The sequence below is a fragment of the Alosa pseudoharengus genome, unplaced genomic scaffold (genome assembly GCF_046254945.1).
Source record: "Alosa pseudoharengus isolate Yale_2024_CS ecotype anadromous, Long Island Sound unplaced genomic scaffold, YU_APseudo_1.1 YU_APseudo_1.1_scf_14, whole genome shotgun sequence".
Classification (NCBI taxonomy): domain Eukaryota; kingdom Metazoa; phylum Chordata; class Actinopteri; order Clupeiformes; family Clupeidae; genus Alosa; species Alosa pseudoharengus.
Genome location: NW_027468609.1, coordinates 13,617,199 through 13,630,214, shown reverse-complemented (window position 1 = coordinate 13,630,214; position 13,016 = coordinate 13,617,199). Strand labels below are relative to the sequence as shown.

Here is a 13,016-nt window from a genome sequence, read left to right as displayed (position 1 = left end):
ACCTCGAAGGCCGTTATCCCGCTTATCACCCGGTTGCCACTATAGGCAATAATCATGCCCTTATAGCACGTAAAGGAAACACGCAGTTCTGTTTAAAAAGAAGCCGACTTGTTGTATAATTTTCTTTGGCCCTATAACAGCAATAGCATGGACAGTTAGCTTGTTTACAGTTGATTCCACTGTTGCGAAGCCTGCTTCCAGGCTCAACCGTCGTCCTACTATGGTTGTTATAGTTACCATTCATAAGCATTGATATGGAACGGTGATTAAACTTTTTTTACCAGATCTACATCATAGGTGTCTCGTTTTTCTGAATTAATAGCCACCCCGCCAGCCAATCAGAAAATAGTATTTGTTCTCTCCAGGTGATGAATATCAATAAAAATATCAGTTTAGGTGAATTTGTTAACTTCAAATTTTATAATGTGTCAAAACTTACTTGCACTGATGCTGCCTGCCACTATGTCCAGGGTAGTTGAGTTGCCCAAAGTAGATGCCACACTACTGGTAGATGGAACTGAACTTGTGCTGTCAAACACAAGCTCTGAGGAAACAACAACTGAGCCGCTCCTGAGGTAACACAGACAGCAGAGTAAAGGACATGAACTCATACCCAACTTATCTGCAGTGTAGCCCACTCATACTCACGCAAAACTCTTGATCCTGGTACTTTTGAATGTGCTTGGGTATTGTGCTTGGTAAATCGCATCCAACTGTAATTACATATGGGAGGACATATTGAGATATCAGTAAAAGCATACATTTTGGTTATATAAGTACTTAAATGGTCAAAACACAAATCTTGGCTATTGTAACAGATGGGGATCTTACTTTAGTCACCACTTCTGACTCAAGTGTTTTGTATGCATCTGAAGATGAATTGAGAAGATCAGAAGTGAACGTTTGATTGAGACTAAAAGACAGACTCATGGGGCCTTCTTCTCCAGCAGGGGCAGCTGTAGAGGTGGCAGGGGCAGCTGTAGAGGCTGCAGGGGCAGCAGTCGTAGCCACAGGGGCAGCTGTAGTAGCCACAGGGGCAGCTGTAGAGGCGGCGGGGGCAGCTGTAGAGGCAGCAGGGGCAGCTGTCGTAGCCACAGGGGCAGCTATAGTAGCCACAGGGGCAGCTGTAGAGGCAGCAGGGGCAGCTGTCGTAGCCGCAGGGGCAGCTGTAGTAGCCACAGGGGCAGCTGTAGTAGCCACAGGGGCAGCTGTAGAGGCTGCAGGGGCAGCTGTCGTAGCCACAGGGGCAGCTGTAGAGGCAGCAGGGGCAGCTGTCGTAGCCGCAGGGGCAGCTGTCGTAGCCACAGGGGCAGCTGTAGAAGCCACAGGGGCAACTGTAGAGGCAGCAGGGGCAGCTGTAGTAGCCACAGGGGCAGCTGTAGAGGCAGCAGGGGCAGCTGTAGAGGCTGCAAGGGCAGCTGTAGTAGCCACAGGGGCAGCTGTAGTAGCCACAGGGGCAGCTGTAGAGGCAGCAGGGGCAGCTGTAGAGGCAGCAGGGGCAGCTGTCGTAGCCTCAGGGGCAGCTGTCGTAGCCACAGGGGCAGCTGTAGAGGCAGCAGGGGCAGCTGTAGTAGCCACAGGGGCAGCTGTAGAGGCAGCAGGGGCAGCTGTAGAGGCAGCAGGGGCAGCTGTCGTAGCCGCAGGGTCAGCTGTAGAGGCAGCAGGGGCAGCTGTAGTAGCCACAGGGGCAGCTGTAGAGGCTGCAGAGGCAGCTGTAGAGGCCGCAGGGGCAGCTGTAGAGGCAGCAGGGGCAGCTGTCGTAGCCACAGGGGCAGCTGTAGTAGCCACAGGGGCAGCTGTAGAGGCAGCAGGGGCAGCTGTCATAGCCGCAGGGGCAGTTGTAGTAGCCACAGGGGCAGCTGTAGTAGCCACAGGGGCAGCTGTAGAGGCAGCAGGGGCAGCTGTAGAGGCAGCAGGGGCAGCTGTCGTAGCCTCAGGGGCAGCTGTCGTAGCCACAGGGGCAGCTGTAGAGGCAGCAGGGGCAGCTGTAGTAGCCACAGGGGCAGCTGTAGAGGCAGCAGGGGCAGCTGTAGAGGCAGCAGGGGCAGCTGTCGTAGCCGCAGGGTCAGCTGTAGAGGCAGCAGGGGCAGCTGTAGTAGCCACAGGGGCAGCTGTAGAGGCCGCAGGGGCAGCTGTAGAGGCAGCAGGGGCAGCTGTCGTAGCCACAGGGGCAGCTGTAGTAGCCACAGGGGCAGCTGTAGAGGCAGCAGGGGCAGCTGTCATAGCCGCAGGGGCAGCTGTAGTAGCCACAGGGGCAGCTGTCGTAGCCACAGGGGCAGCTGTAGAGGCCACAGGGGCAACTGTAGAGGCAGCAGGGGCAGCTGTAGTAGCCGCAGGGGCAGCTGTAGTAGCCATAGCGGCAGCTGTAGAGGCGGCAGGGTCAGCTGTAGAGGCCACAGGGTCAGCTGTAGTAGCCACAGGGGCAGCGGTCGTAGCCACAGGAGCAGCTGTAGAGGCCGCAGGGGCAGCTGTAGTAGCCACAGGGGCAGCTGTAGAGGCGGCGGGGGCAGCTGTAGTAGCCACAGGAGCAGCTGTAGAGGCAGCAGGGTCAGCTGTAGAGGCAGCAGGGGCAGCTGTAGAGACCACAGGGTCAGCTGTAGAGGCGGCAGGGGCAGCTGTAGTAGCCACAGGGGCAGCTGTAGAGGCGGAGGGGGCAGCTGTAGTAGCCACAGGGGCAGCTGTAGAGGCGGCAGGGGCAGCTGTAGGGCCAGTGGTTGTAACAGCAGCAGTCACTGTAGAAGTAAGGGTGAAGAAAGTAATACATAATTTACAATGAATTGAACAATAAAAATGTTAGGTTACACTTTACTTGACAGTATCGACATAAGAGTGACATGACATGACATGACTATACTCTCATTCAGGCGTAATAATTCAGTCACTAACCAATTTGTCTGCTGCAGCTCAAACTTGTTGCTGGAAGTTATAGCCTATGGAGACTACTAGTATAAGTATATAGTATAGTACATATACTCTTTTGATCCTGTGAGGGAAATTTGGTCTTTGCATTTATCCCAATCTGTGAATTAGTAAAGCACACAGTGAACTCACAGTGAAGTGAAAGACACCTAATCGCGATACATTGAGATGCCTACAGCGGAGCAGTGAGCGGTTAGGTGCCTTACTCAAGGGCACTTCAGTTGTTACTGGTCGGGGTTCGAACCGGCAACCCTCTGGTTACAAGTAAGAAGCACTAACCAGTAGGCCATGGCTGCCCCCGTGCACCCAGCAGGTGCTGCATGATATCATTGTGCTGCTGCGCCCATGGTACGTTTGCAACATTCCTTGATTATACGCCGGAATGAGAGTATAGTTCCATGTCAGATCAGCCTAGAAAATCGCCCTGTTTCATTTTCCATTAGTCTTATTACACTTTCTAACTTGAGAAGAGACACGTTTTAAATAGGAAAATTACCGGAAATCTTAGTCACTTTTAAGTGCGATGCTAGTGGGCGAGATGCTATTGGTCTAATCTGATTCAATGATGGAGCTAAAAGTGGTATTGCCAGACTCGGCTGAATGATCTGGAGAAAGGTAAAAATCAATTCGAGGGGAGGTGGAAAATCTTAAAACTTATTTTTTATACTTTATACTAAAGACACTACCAACAGTGGAGTTTTTGCTTTTGGTCATCCTTGTAAGGTTCTGGGTGATATTAATTAGGGTTTGCATGCCTCAGGTAGCTACCACTTTAAGACCAAACCTACTGCATAGAAAGGAAAAGAGTTGGATCAATAAATAATAACTCTGCCTAGTAGCAAATCTTGTAATGCACTTGCAAAGATAATGCAGGCCAGAATATTGTTCTGCTGTGAAATGTAAAGGCTTCTTTGCTCCTCGACTTACCTATCAAAGGAAGGAAGACCAGGAAAGGAACCATCTTCATCTTGCCTCCTGCTTCCCTTGAAGTAAATGACAGTTACAAATATTTTGCATTTGGATTAAAAGTCGTATTTGGAGTTTTTTTTAACAATCCAAAGCAATGACCTAGAAATAAACACAGAATGTGTAGAATTTAAATAGATTATTTTCCCTTCATTGCTGTATTTAAAGTGTCCTTTCAAGTCAGACCATGTCCAAAACACATGTATAAGTTATAGCCTTTTTTTGCGTTTTGTAACATCATGTTCCTTTGATGTTACAAAAAACGCTACACAATTTCTAATTTCACAACTGATTGTTGCTTTATTGCGCCCTGCAACGTGTCATTAAATTAGCAAATATTGGTATCAGCATCCTTGCCTGGTTTCACCAGACTCACAACTTCATTTGATAGTCTGGGTACTCACAATTGGGAAATATTTTCAACCCTAGCATCATAACTGGCGTAGACTTTGTGGTAACTTTGATATCATGGGTCCAACATGCCCAGCCGGCCAATCACGGAGCGGCATGCTTGTCGGGTTTGCGCGGCCCATTTATCGTAAAGACGGTTTTACCATAAGCGTAGATTACGGTGGGGACGGGTGGGATATGTCCCCACCACTATTTATAATTTGAATTTTGTCCCCACCACTTCTAAAAAAGTGCAAACCAATTGCGACCGAAAAAATCCCCACATATGAAATCATCGAGTCTAAACCATGCGATAGGCGCGCACAACGACATCCTCACAGCATGCACACCTGCCTGGATATGTGTGGATCGAGTGTTGCGTGGTTAAGGTTTTTTAACATCCGCACCCACCCGACCCTCCAGTCATGTAATGCCTGCTAGAGTTGACTGTAGCTCGGAATGCAATCGGTTGCCATAGGCTAGTAGGCTATCCTAAAATCCAGCGATAAAACAAAGCATGAACTCGAGGGTCGGTCTGGCCTATATATGTATATTGTAATGTTTACAGATAGGCTATCTAGGCGATATTTGTAAAATTTATTTTGTATTTGGCCTGTTATAAAATCATGTAGGCCTATTGAACAATTTAAACACATTGTGAACCCCAAAGTTGGAGACATGCATATAGACATTGCTGCAAATGTAAAACCGGATTACTCTGGAATGGCTAACTGTACAGGGGAGTGCTTTAAACTTTAATTAAAACTTTAAACTTTAATTACACCTTTGTGTTCGGTAAGGTCTTGGGTTCGGAAAGTTCGCGAAGCCAAGATGAATGGGTAGGGAGACGGGCGCAGAAAATATGATTAAATTAAAGCTACTTTTCTCGTACCGTTTACCACAACAACTAACCACCAACATCGTTTAAAAGCTGAGAAAAGGCTCTTTCGTGTGATGTCTGTGATGAATAGGCTATTTCGCAAGTAGTTCAGCAAATTTGGGTGGGACAGAAATACCTTTACAGAGCAGCAGATCAGGGCTGGCCATATCGGCTCTGATGTACATTGATTTAAATGCATTATCGCATTACTACCCAACACGCGAACAAGAAAGAAAAGAAAAAAGAAACCAACGAGCTTATGTCACGATTTCCGATATGCCTAGTCCTAGAGAAAAGACAGCTATTGGTAACCTAACAAGTAGTTAGTTGTCCCAAAGTTGTCCCAAACTTTGAGACGACCCATACTCGCATTAACTGAATCTTATCAACCCGAACTGCGATGTTCCAAACAGAGTGACAGGATGCAATGCCAATAATCTCACTGCCTATGGCATAACTGATACAGTGCGCCTAGGCCTACTGTTAAACACCTGAAAAATATTAAGCTGCTGTTTTCTTTTCATGACGAGCACTAGGCCTAGGCTACTTTTGAATGATTTATGACTGAATGGAACGTTGCGTTTTTATGCGACCGAACTGCTTATCACGTCGTGTGACAAAGTTTACACCAATCATCATCTTCTAATGTATCCTTATGTTGAGATGTGCATTCTCTTTGCCCTAGGTTATCATTTGTGCGTGAAACATAATTAAGACAGTACACAAGCTATTTTTATTGTTGTATTGAATGATTTCATGAATGAATTGTACGCACATAGGCTACAGGATTACAGCTGGCGGCGCCACTGACCAAGGCCACAGTAGCCTGTGAAACTCTGATTTTCAAAGGGGAATCACGGCCAACGCAGGGGGCAACTCTTAGCTTCAATTTCCCTTCCAAATTACTTTTTATTGTCTGAAGACATATATCGCAAGAATCTAATATTCTAAGCAACAGCAAAGCAAATGCAACCAAAGTGCAGTCGGTTTCACATCGTTTTCAGACACACGTTGCGGCAAAAAGACTTCTCATTGTTTTTTTTTTTTGTCGGGTCAGGTCAGGTTCGGGTAGTTAATCAGTGCATATTGAGGGTCGAGTGGGTGAAGATTGACTCTCCTGACGGGTCGGGTGGGTGCAGATGTTAAAAAACCTTAACCGGCGCAACACTACTGTTGAGCATATTGTAATGCAGCGTTGAATGGATGAATAGCTTACATAAGGGTACCCTGCACTTTTCAAACCACACTCAAGCTTATGGTTATTGTCCCCACCACTATTAAAAACAAACTGACGCCCTTGGGTTTTACAATATCTCTCGGCCCACTATCAAGCATCAATAGTGTTACATGGCTTCGAATAAACCATATATCTGTAACTCCCTTTTCCTCTTTCTTAGTAGGAACCTGATCAGTATTTATACCAGACATGAGTCTCTACACTACAGTCATGGTGACCCTCAATATTTAAATCAGTCTACATTATTTTGTAACCTTATTCAATCAAATGATTTAAAAGTGCATTGTTTGAAATTGGAATACAATAAATATGCTGCCTGTACCTTTTATTTTATTATTGGTTTACAAAAGTTAGGCTTCAGCACGGGGAATTGCCGATCTAGCATGCCTTGATCCTCGGAATTTTCCCCTTATAAAAGCTAATAAACTGCCCCCAAATGCACTTCGAAACATAAGAGAATGTCTGCTTAAATTCAGTGAAGGTGCTAGGGTTGAAAATCTACAGTCGGAATTGACACATCTCGCCACGCACTGGGACAGCCTGAAAAAGTCTCCTCTAAACGAGTATATAAGCCTAGACGTCAAAGCGTCGGACTTTGATGATGCCGCAGAGATATAGGAAGATACAGAAATAAACCTGGTGACTGGTGAGCAAGACATGTGCTACCTGCAAGAACTGTGCAATCTGTAGCTATTTCCTTCTCCAGCAGTTAAACCTCTTTACCTGTGCCTACAACTATATATGGTTAGCAAATGAATTCCTACTAACACTGTCATGTACTCAAGTGGCATGCAAACGGAGTTTTTCCACTCTTAAATTCATCAAGAATCGCCTAAGGACACGATTGTCACAGGATAATTTGGAGGCCTTTATGCTGATGGCGACAGAGAAAGAGGTCCTATAATGAACTTGGATGCTGATGACGTGATAGACAGGGTTGCGGAGAAGAGCAAGCTCCTTCGCACCTTTTTTCTGCATGACGTTAATTAAGGGCCTGTCCACACGGAGACGCTTTTTAGGTTAAACGCAGAGGTTTTGCTTCGTCTTGGCCGAGCGTCCAAACGAATCCTGTAAACGCACTGCCCGAAACCGCACTTTTCTGAAACCTGGTCCCAGAGTGGAGAAATCTGAAACCGTAGCCCGTTTGAATTCGTTTAGACAGCGAAACCGCACATCCTGCTTGCGTATCGATGATGTCATCGCCCCCACCTCAGCTGCCCTGGACTTGCACTTATAGTATTGCCTAACAATACTAGTTTTCATACATGACATTACCTACGATTACACTCCGTAAGATAAATATCACAACTGGTGCTGCGCAGCGCCGATAGCTGACTTGGTGGACCGAACACTGTTTTTCCCGATGTTTTTTTTATGCATTCTAGCTACTGCAGGGTTGCCAACTCTCACGCATCTGGCGTGACACTCACGCTTTCAGCTCCAATCTCACGCTCTCACGCACACTCAAGAAATGTCACGCCAAATCCATTCTTTTTTTTTTGCAATCCGTTCATTTTTTGTTGATGACTAGACTAGCCCACAGCATTGTTTCTAAATGACAGGATACGAGTTTAAGGCATACATATGTCTAGACCAACAGCAGGTAGGTCTAATATCCGCCTACAACGTTCTCAGCGCAGTTTTCTCTGATTGTTGATTCGCTGACTAGGCTATTTTAATCCGGTCCGCGACACCTTCACGGAACACGCTGCTATTTAGACATGAGGCAGACCGACATAAAGTGTGGCCGCCCATTCTTCTCTAGGAAGTAGGCTACTCGCGAAGTAGCCTCACAGACATCACATGAAATAACTTTTTCTCATCTTTTATAAGGTGCTATAGCCATTTGCTGCTAAAAACGGTTCGCGAGAAAAATAAATTAACTTTCAAGAAATAATCATATTAGGCTACTATAGCTCTGCGCTCATTTCAATTCCTATAGGAGGAATATCTCACAAACTTTTCGTTCCACACATGACAAACCGTAAACCAGAATAAACAGCAGACCTTACCGAACACAAAGGTGTAATGCAATCCCCTGTACAATAAGCCGTTCCAGAGTATCCGGTTTTGAAATGGTAGCAAATTTCTATATGGTCTCCAATTTTGGGCTTTAAGTGTCTTAAAACTGAGCTGTGCTTAAATACCTACATATGTGTAAATATTAAAACCAGAGGATATATAGCTCATGGCTAAGAGTTTGTCGATGTAGCTATAATGATTTGTTTTCACAAAATGCTAAGCATGCATGTATTTAAGTGTCTTAAAAAAGTGTGCTTAATTGGTCAATGCATAATTTCATAACAGGCCAAATAGAAAATAAATGTTAAATGTTAAATATACTGTAGCCTAGACAAAATATTAAAATCAGATGATGTAGGATAGTATAGAGTTAGATAAAGTTGGATGGCTCCAGAACTCACACCAGTGGATTGGGTTTTAAAGGAGCCACACCACTTTTATGACACTATAGCTGTTCTGTTGACCTTTAGATTTGTTGCTACTGGGCATGAAGGGCAGGCCAATTATGAGTTCTGTCCAACATTGATGGTAGGTTTAGAAGAAAAGTCAGCACATTTTAATCATATTGCAATACCAATAACCGTGATCATTTTGGTCACGATTTTTCATCAAATGTTCATACTGTATCTCTAGTGGCTGGTAGATTTTGGAATCCACCAGCCGCAATGTTAGGTGGAAAAAAATATTTTAGGCTATTTCTATCCCTGATACATACGTACACTCATACACACATTCATAAGTCTCAATCTGTCCATTTCTTTCCACAAAACTCGCCAGAAGTCATCATTTAAGGGGTTATTTTTCAATTTTTTCTACTGAGCTACTACCTTTTTCAGGTGGGCAGGGGGGCCCTTTTCATGTCTGTGCCCAGGGGCCCAGTGGCTCATAATCCTTCCATGCCACAGGGTTAAAACACTGGTCTTGTTTTCAAGTGCAATCAATAATTTAATTGTACATTTTGAAGAAACTTAAATCAGGGATTATACTGTACATAGCAAAAAAGTCAGGGGACAGACATTTTTTAAAATTAGGTTTAGGGAAAAATTTAACGCACACGCACTATGACTTCACAAAATCTCACTCCAGCCAAACACCCAAAGTTGGCAACCCTGTGAATGTTAGTTTCACATTTTTTAAGTCTCAATGTGTCCATTAGTTTACACAAAATTCACTAGAAGTCATTATTTAAGGGGTTATTTAAAAAAAAATATTAAATGGGCTAAGCCCCGAATGTTTACAATGTCTGGCTCCGCCCCTGCATGTGTGTACTTAATAAACAAACGTCCCCTTGATGTCCTCGGTATAACGTTATTGTCGGGTCCTTAGGACGTCTTTGAAATTACCAAATGCAAATGTCATCTGAGGGACCTGACGGTGACGTCCCCAGAAAGTCCTGCACCGGACGTCGCACAATAACCAAAGGATAACTTGCTCCGGACGTCAATAACGTCACCGGAACGTCCGCTAGAGCAGGGGTCCCCAACCTTTTATGTACCATGGACCGGTTTGATTCCTATTTTTTTATTCACGGATCGGCGGGGGGGGGGTTGGGTTGGGGGTTCAGGGGTTCCATGTTCCATATGTGTTGTGCATGCATTACTTGAAAAGAACTAGCTCCAGTTATGTATGAACAGTGAAGGTAACGATCTCTTGTGAAAAACGTGAACTTGAAGAAGTGAAAATTGAACAATATGAACTATGAATATTGAACAACTTGAAGCTACATCTATAAGTGTGAACATGCTTAACAAAATATGGGAACAAAACATGGGAACTAAACGTGCATTACGAATATAATCAGTGGGAGCCCTGCTTGTTTCCCTGCAACAAGAAGCTTCCATCTGGGGGTGATGGAAGACAGTGACACCCTCAGTGTGTTTGAAATGTCCAGTCGATTGCGCAATTTGGTCTTAGTTGCAGTCATTGCCGAAAACCCGGCCTCACATACCGGTAGATACGTGGTGGGAAACGTTTTCAGCGCTTTTACGGCTATCTCGGGATATTCTGCTTTGGTTTTGATCCAAAAACCCGCCAGAGAGGTTTCCTTATACACACTCTTAAGCAATTTCGATCAACTGCTCTTCCTCCTGCGCTGACAAGTTAGGACTATTCGGGATATTGACAAATGGGTTGCGGACCCACTCATTGGTTTGCCGTGGATCTTTGGAGGATGGGAAGTAACGCTCAAACTCATTTGAAAGCGCAACAAGGTGATCGCGCACCAGCTGCGAGAGAAAGGGCCCTGCCTCAGTCTCTCCCAAAACCCACTACTGTTTGGAACATATCAAATACACGGTCCACTCGTCGTCCCCACAAATCAAGCTTGGCTTTAAATGCAGCGACTTTATCTGCCAGTTTAAAGACAGTCGTCATTCTCCCCTGGAGTGACAGGTTCAGGTCATTAAGCAACCCGAATATGTCACACAGGTAAGCGAGTTTTGACACCCAGTCCTCATCACTAAAATGTGCAGCTAACGGTGACTTTTTTTCTGTAAGAAATCTCTGCAGCGGCTCTCGCAACTCAAACACTCTGGCCAGTACACCAGTGACCTGCTAAAGATGCTTGTTTTTTGTTATTGCTCATTCTAGCAGTTTAGTTAACTTCGTGTGACACTACCATTCGCCAAGAACTGATCAAGTGAAGTGAGCTGACCTGAGGCTGCGCAGCGCTGAAGGCAATATGTAAAAGTGTTGAAGGCGGGACAGACAGACGTAAGAAAATAGACCTTGCAAAATGCAAACATGCGTGCAATCAAACAACTGCATATAGGCCTATGCCATGTAAAAACGTGACATTATTGCGAATTAAATTTAGTTTAGTTTGCATGCAACTCATGTCGTAGGCTACGGCCCGGTTAGGAATGTCCTGCGGCCCGGTGGTTGGGGACCGCTGCACTAGAGAAAATGACGTTCGGGACCAATCGGGGACGTCGTGAATGTCCGCATAAGGTCCGGGGGACGTCCCGTGTTTGTCGGGATTCAACTAGACTGCTGTAATTGTTCACAGCAAGCCATTTAGGCTATAGGCCTACCCCAAGTCTCTGGCCCTCTCTTACAGCCAGGCATAGACCACTGGCTTGGACTCATAGGAAATGCAACATTATTTACGGTTTCTTTATTTACGGTTTCTGTAGGCCTAATTTATTTATCAACACCTCATGCATTCACAGTGCCTCAGTGAGCCTCCTCTGACAGCTTGGGTCATCCTGCGGTCAGAAACGTGAAAAACCTTTTCCATTATCTTCCCAAATCTATCCTGAGACCTGATACTGAAGTTCTTATGCAGCAGTGTCAAATAACATTCTGGTTGAGATTTATGCTCATCTGGGCGTTGCAGGAGTAGTGGTAAATGTATCGGTGGCACTTGCTGCAACGGTGTCCGAGTGTTCAGAATATCTCTTTATCGTGCCCACAGAATCAACTTTGCCCACAGAAACAACAGTAGCATAGTTGACACAAGTGTCAGTCCGTGTCGTGTTTCATTTTGAGTAGGCTAAGTGTTCAACATCCAGGGGTGGGCACAAATACATCAAAATGTATTTCCAAATAAAATACCAAATACCCACCTTAAATGTATCAAAATAAGCTACAAAATACAGCAGCCAAAAATGTATCAAAATAAAAGTATTTTTGTATTTTCAAAATAGTCCTACTACAAAATCCTACTTCTTTCTAAAAGCATTTTTTGTCTATCCCATCACTTGTACACTAGCCTACCTGGAAAAAAATCTGAAAGCAAGAGACTGCTTCCATAATCAACACATTAGATATGTGTTAACATCATGTTAGACATCCCAATATAAACCAAGCCTACAGCCTATGTCCGTATATTGGGGGGGACATTTTGGTCATATTTGAATATTGGGGGGGGGGGGGGGGGGGGGGGCCCTGGGTCCAATAAAACAATCATGCACAATGCTTTCCCCTTTTTGCGACCAATGCATTGCAAGAGTTTCGGAGAACTATCCATTTGTATCGTAAATCCCCTGGCTGAGTTGGCTATTATTCAGTCTCACAAAATTGTAGTTTTTAGACTATTTAGGGAGTGGTGCTGTTTCTGAAATAAAACCAGCTGGTCATAAATCCAATCCAATCTCTGGTCATACATTACATCTAAATGCCACCCTTTGAATGAGTAGGATGTAACAACTAGACCTACCAATTATATTTCAATAATAAATCTGGTTAGTACCGAAAGAATAAAGGTGAACCCACATCAGAACACTAATTACACCATCCATAAACATATTTGAATTACGTTGTATGAAGCTTATAACAGTATATAACAGAGAATATAACAGAGTGATGGCTTACTGAAGCATCGGAAGAAAGCAAGTTTGTTCAAGGGGGTTTGTTCAAATAGCCATGAGGGCTAGGGCTTTGGGTTATATACAAAGTAGGACATTTTGAGTCATTTAACTCCTTTACAGCAAATACAGTAGATTATGTGAAGGATAATGTTCTAGTCTACTTTTTGAATCAGTTTTATAGGCTATAACTAAGTTACTGGTTTCATGTTAAAGAACAGATGACATAATGAACTTATATCCATTTTTTAAAACAGGTCATAAAACTAAATAGCCTCCAGGACTTTATTAATTC

General features: G+C 44.5%; 1 protein-coding gene across 1 annotated transcript in view; it reads left to right on the top strand.

Annotated features, from left to right (window-relative positions):
* The window catches only part of LOC143122910 (voltage-gated potassium channel KCNC4-like), a 157,099-nt gene that overhangs the window by 56,098 nt on the left and 87,985 nt on the right, over positions 1–13,016 (top strand). The window lies entirely within an intron of this gene.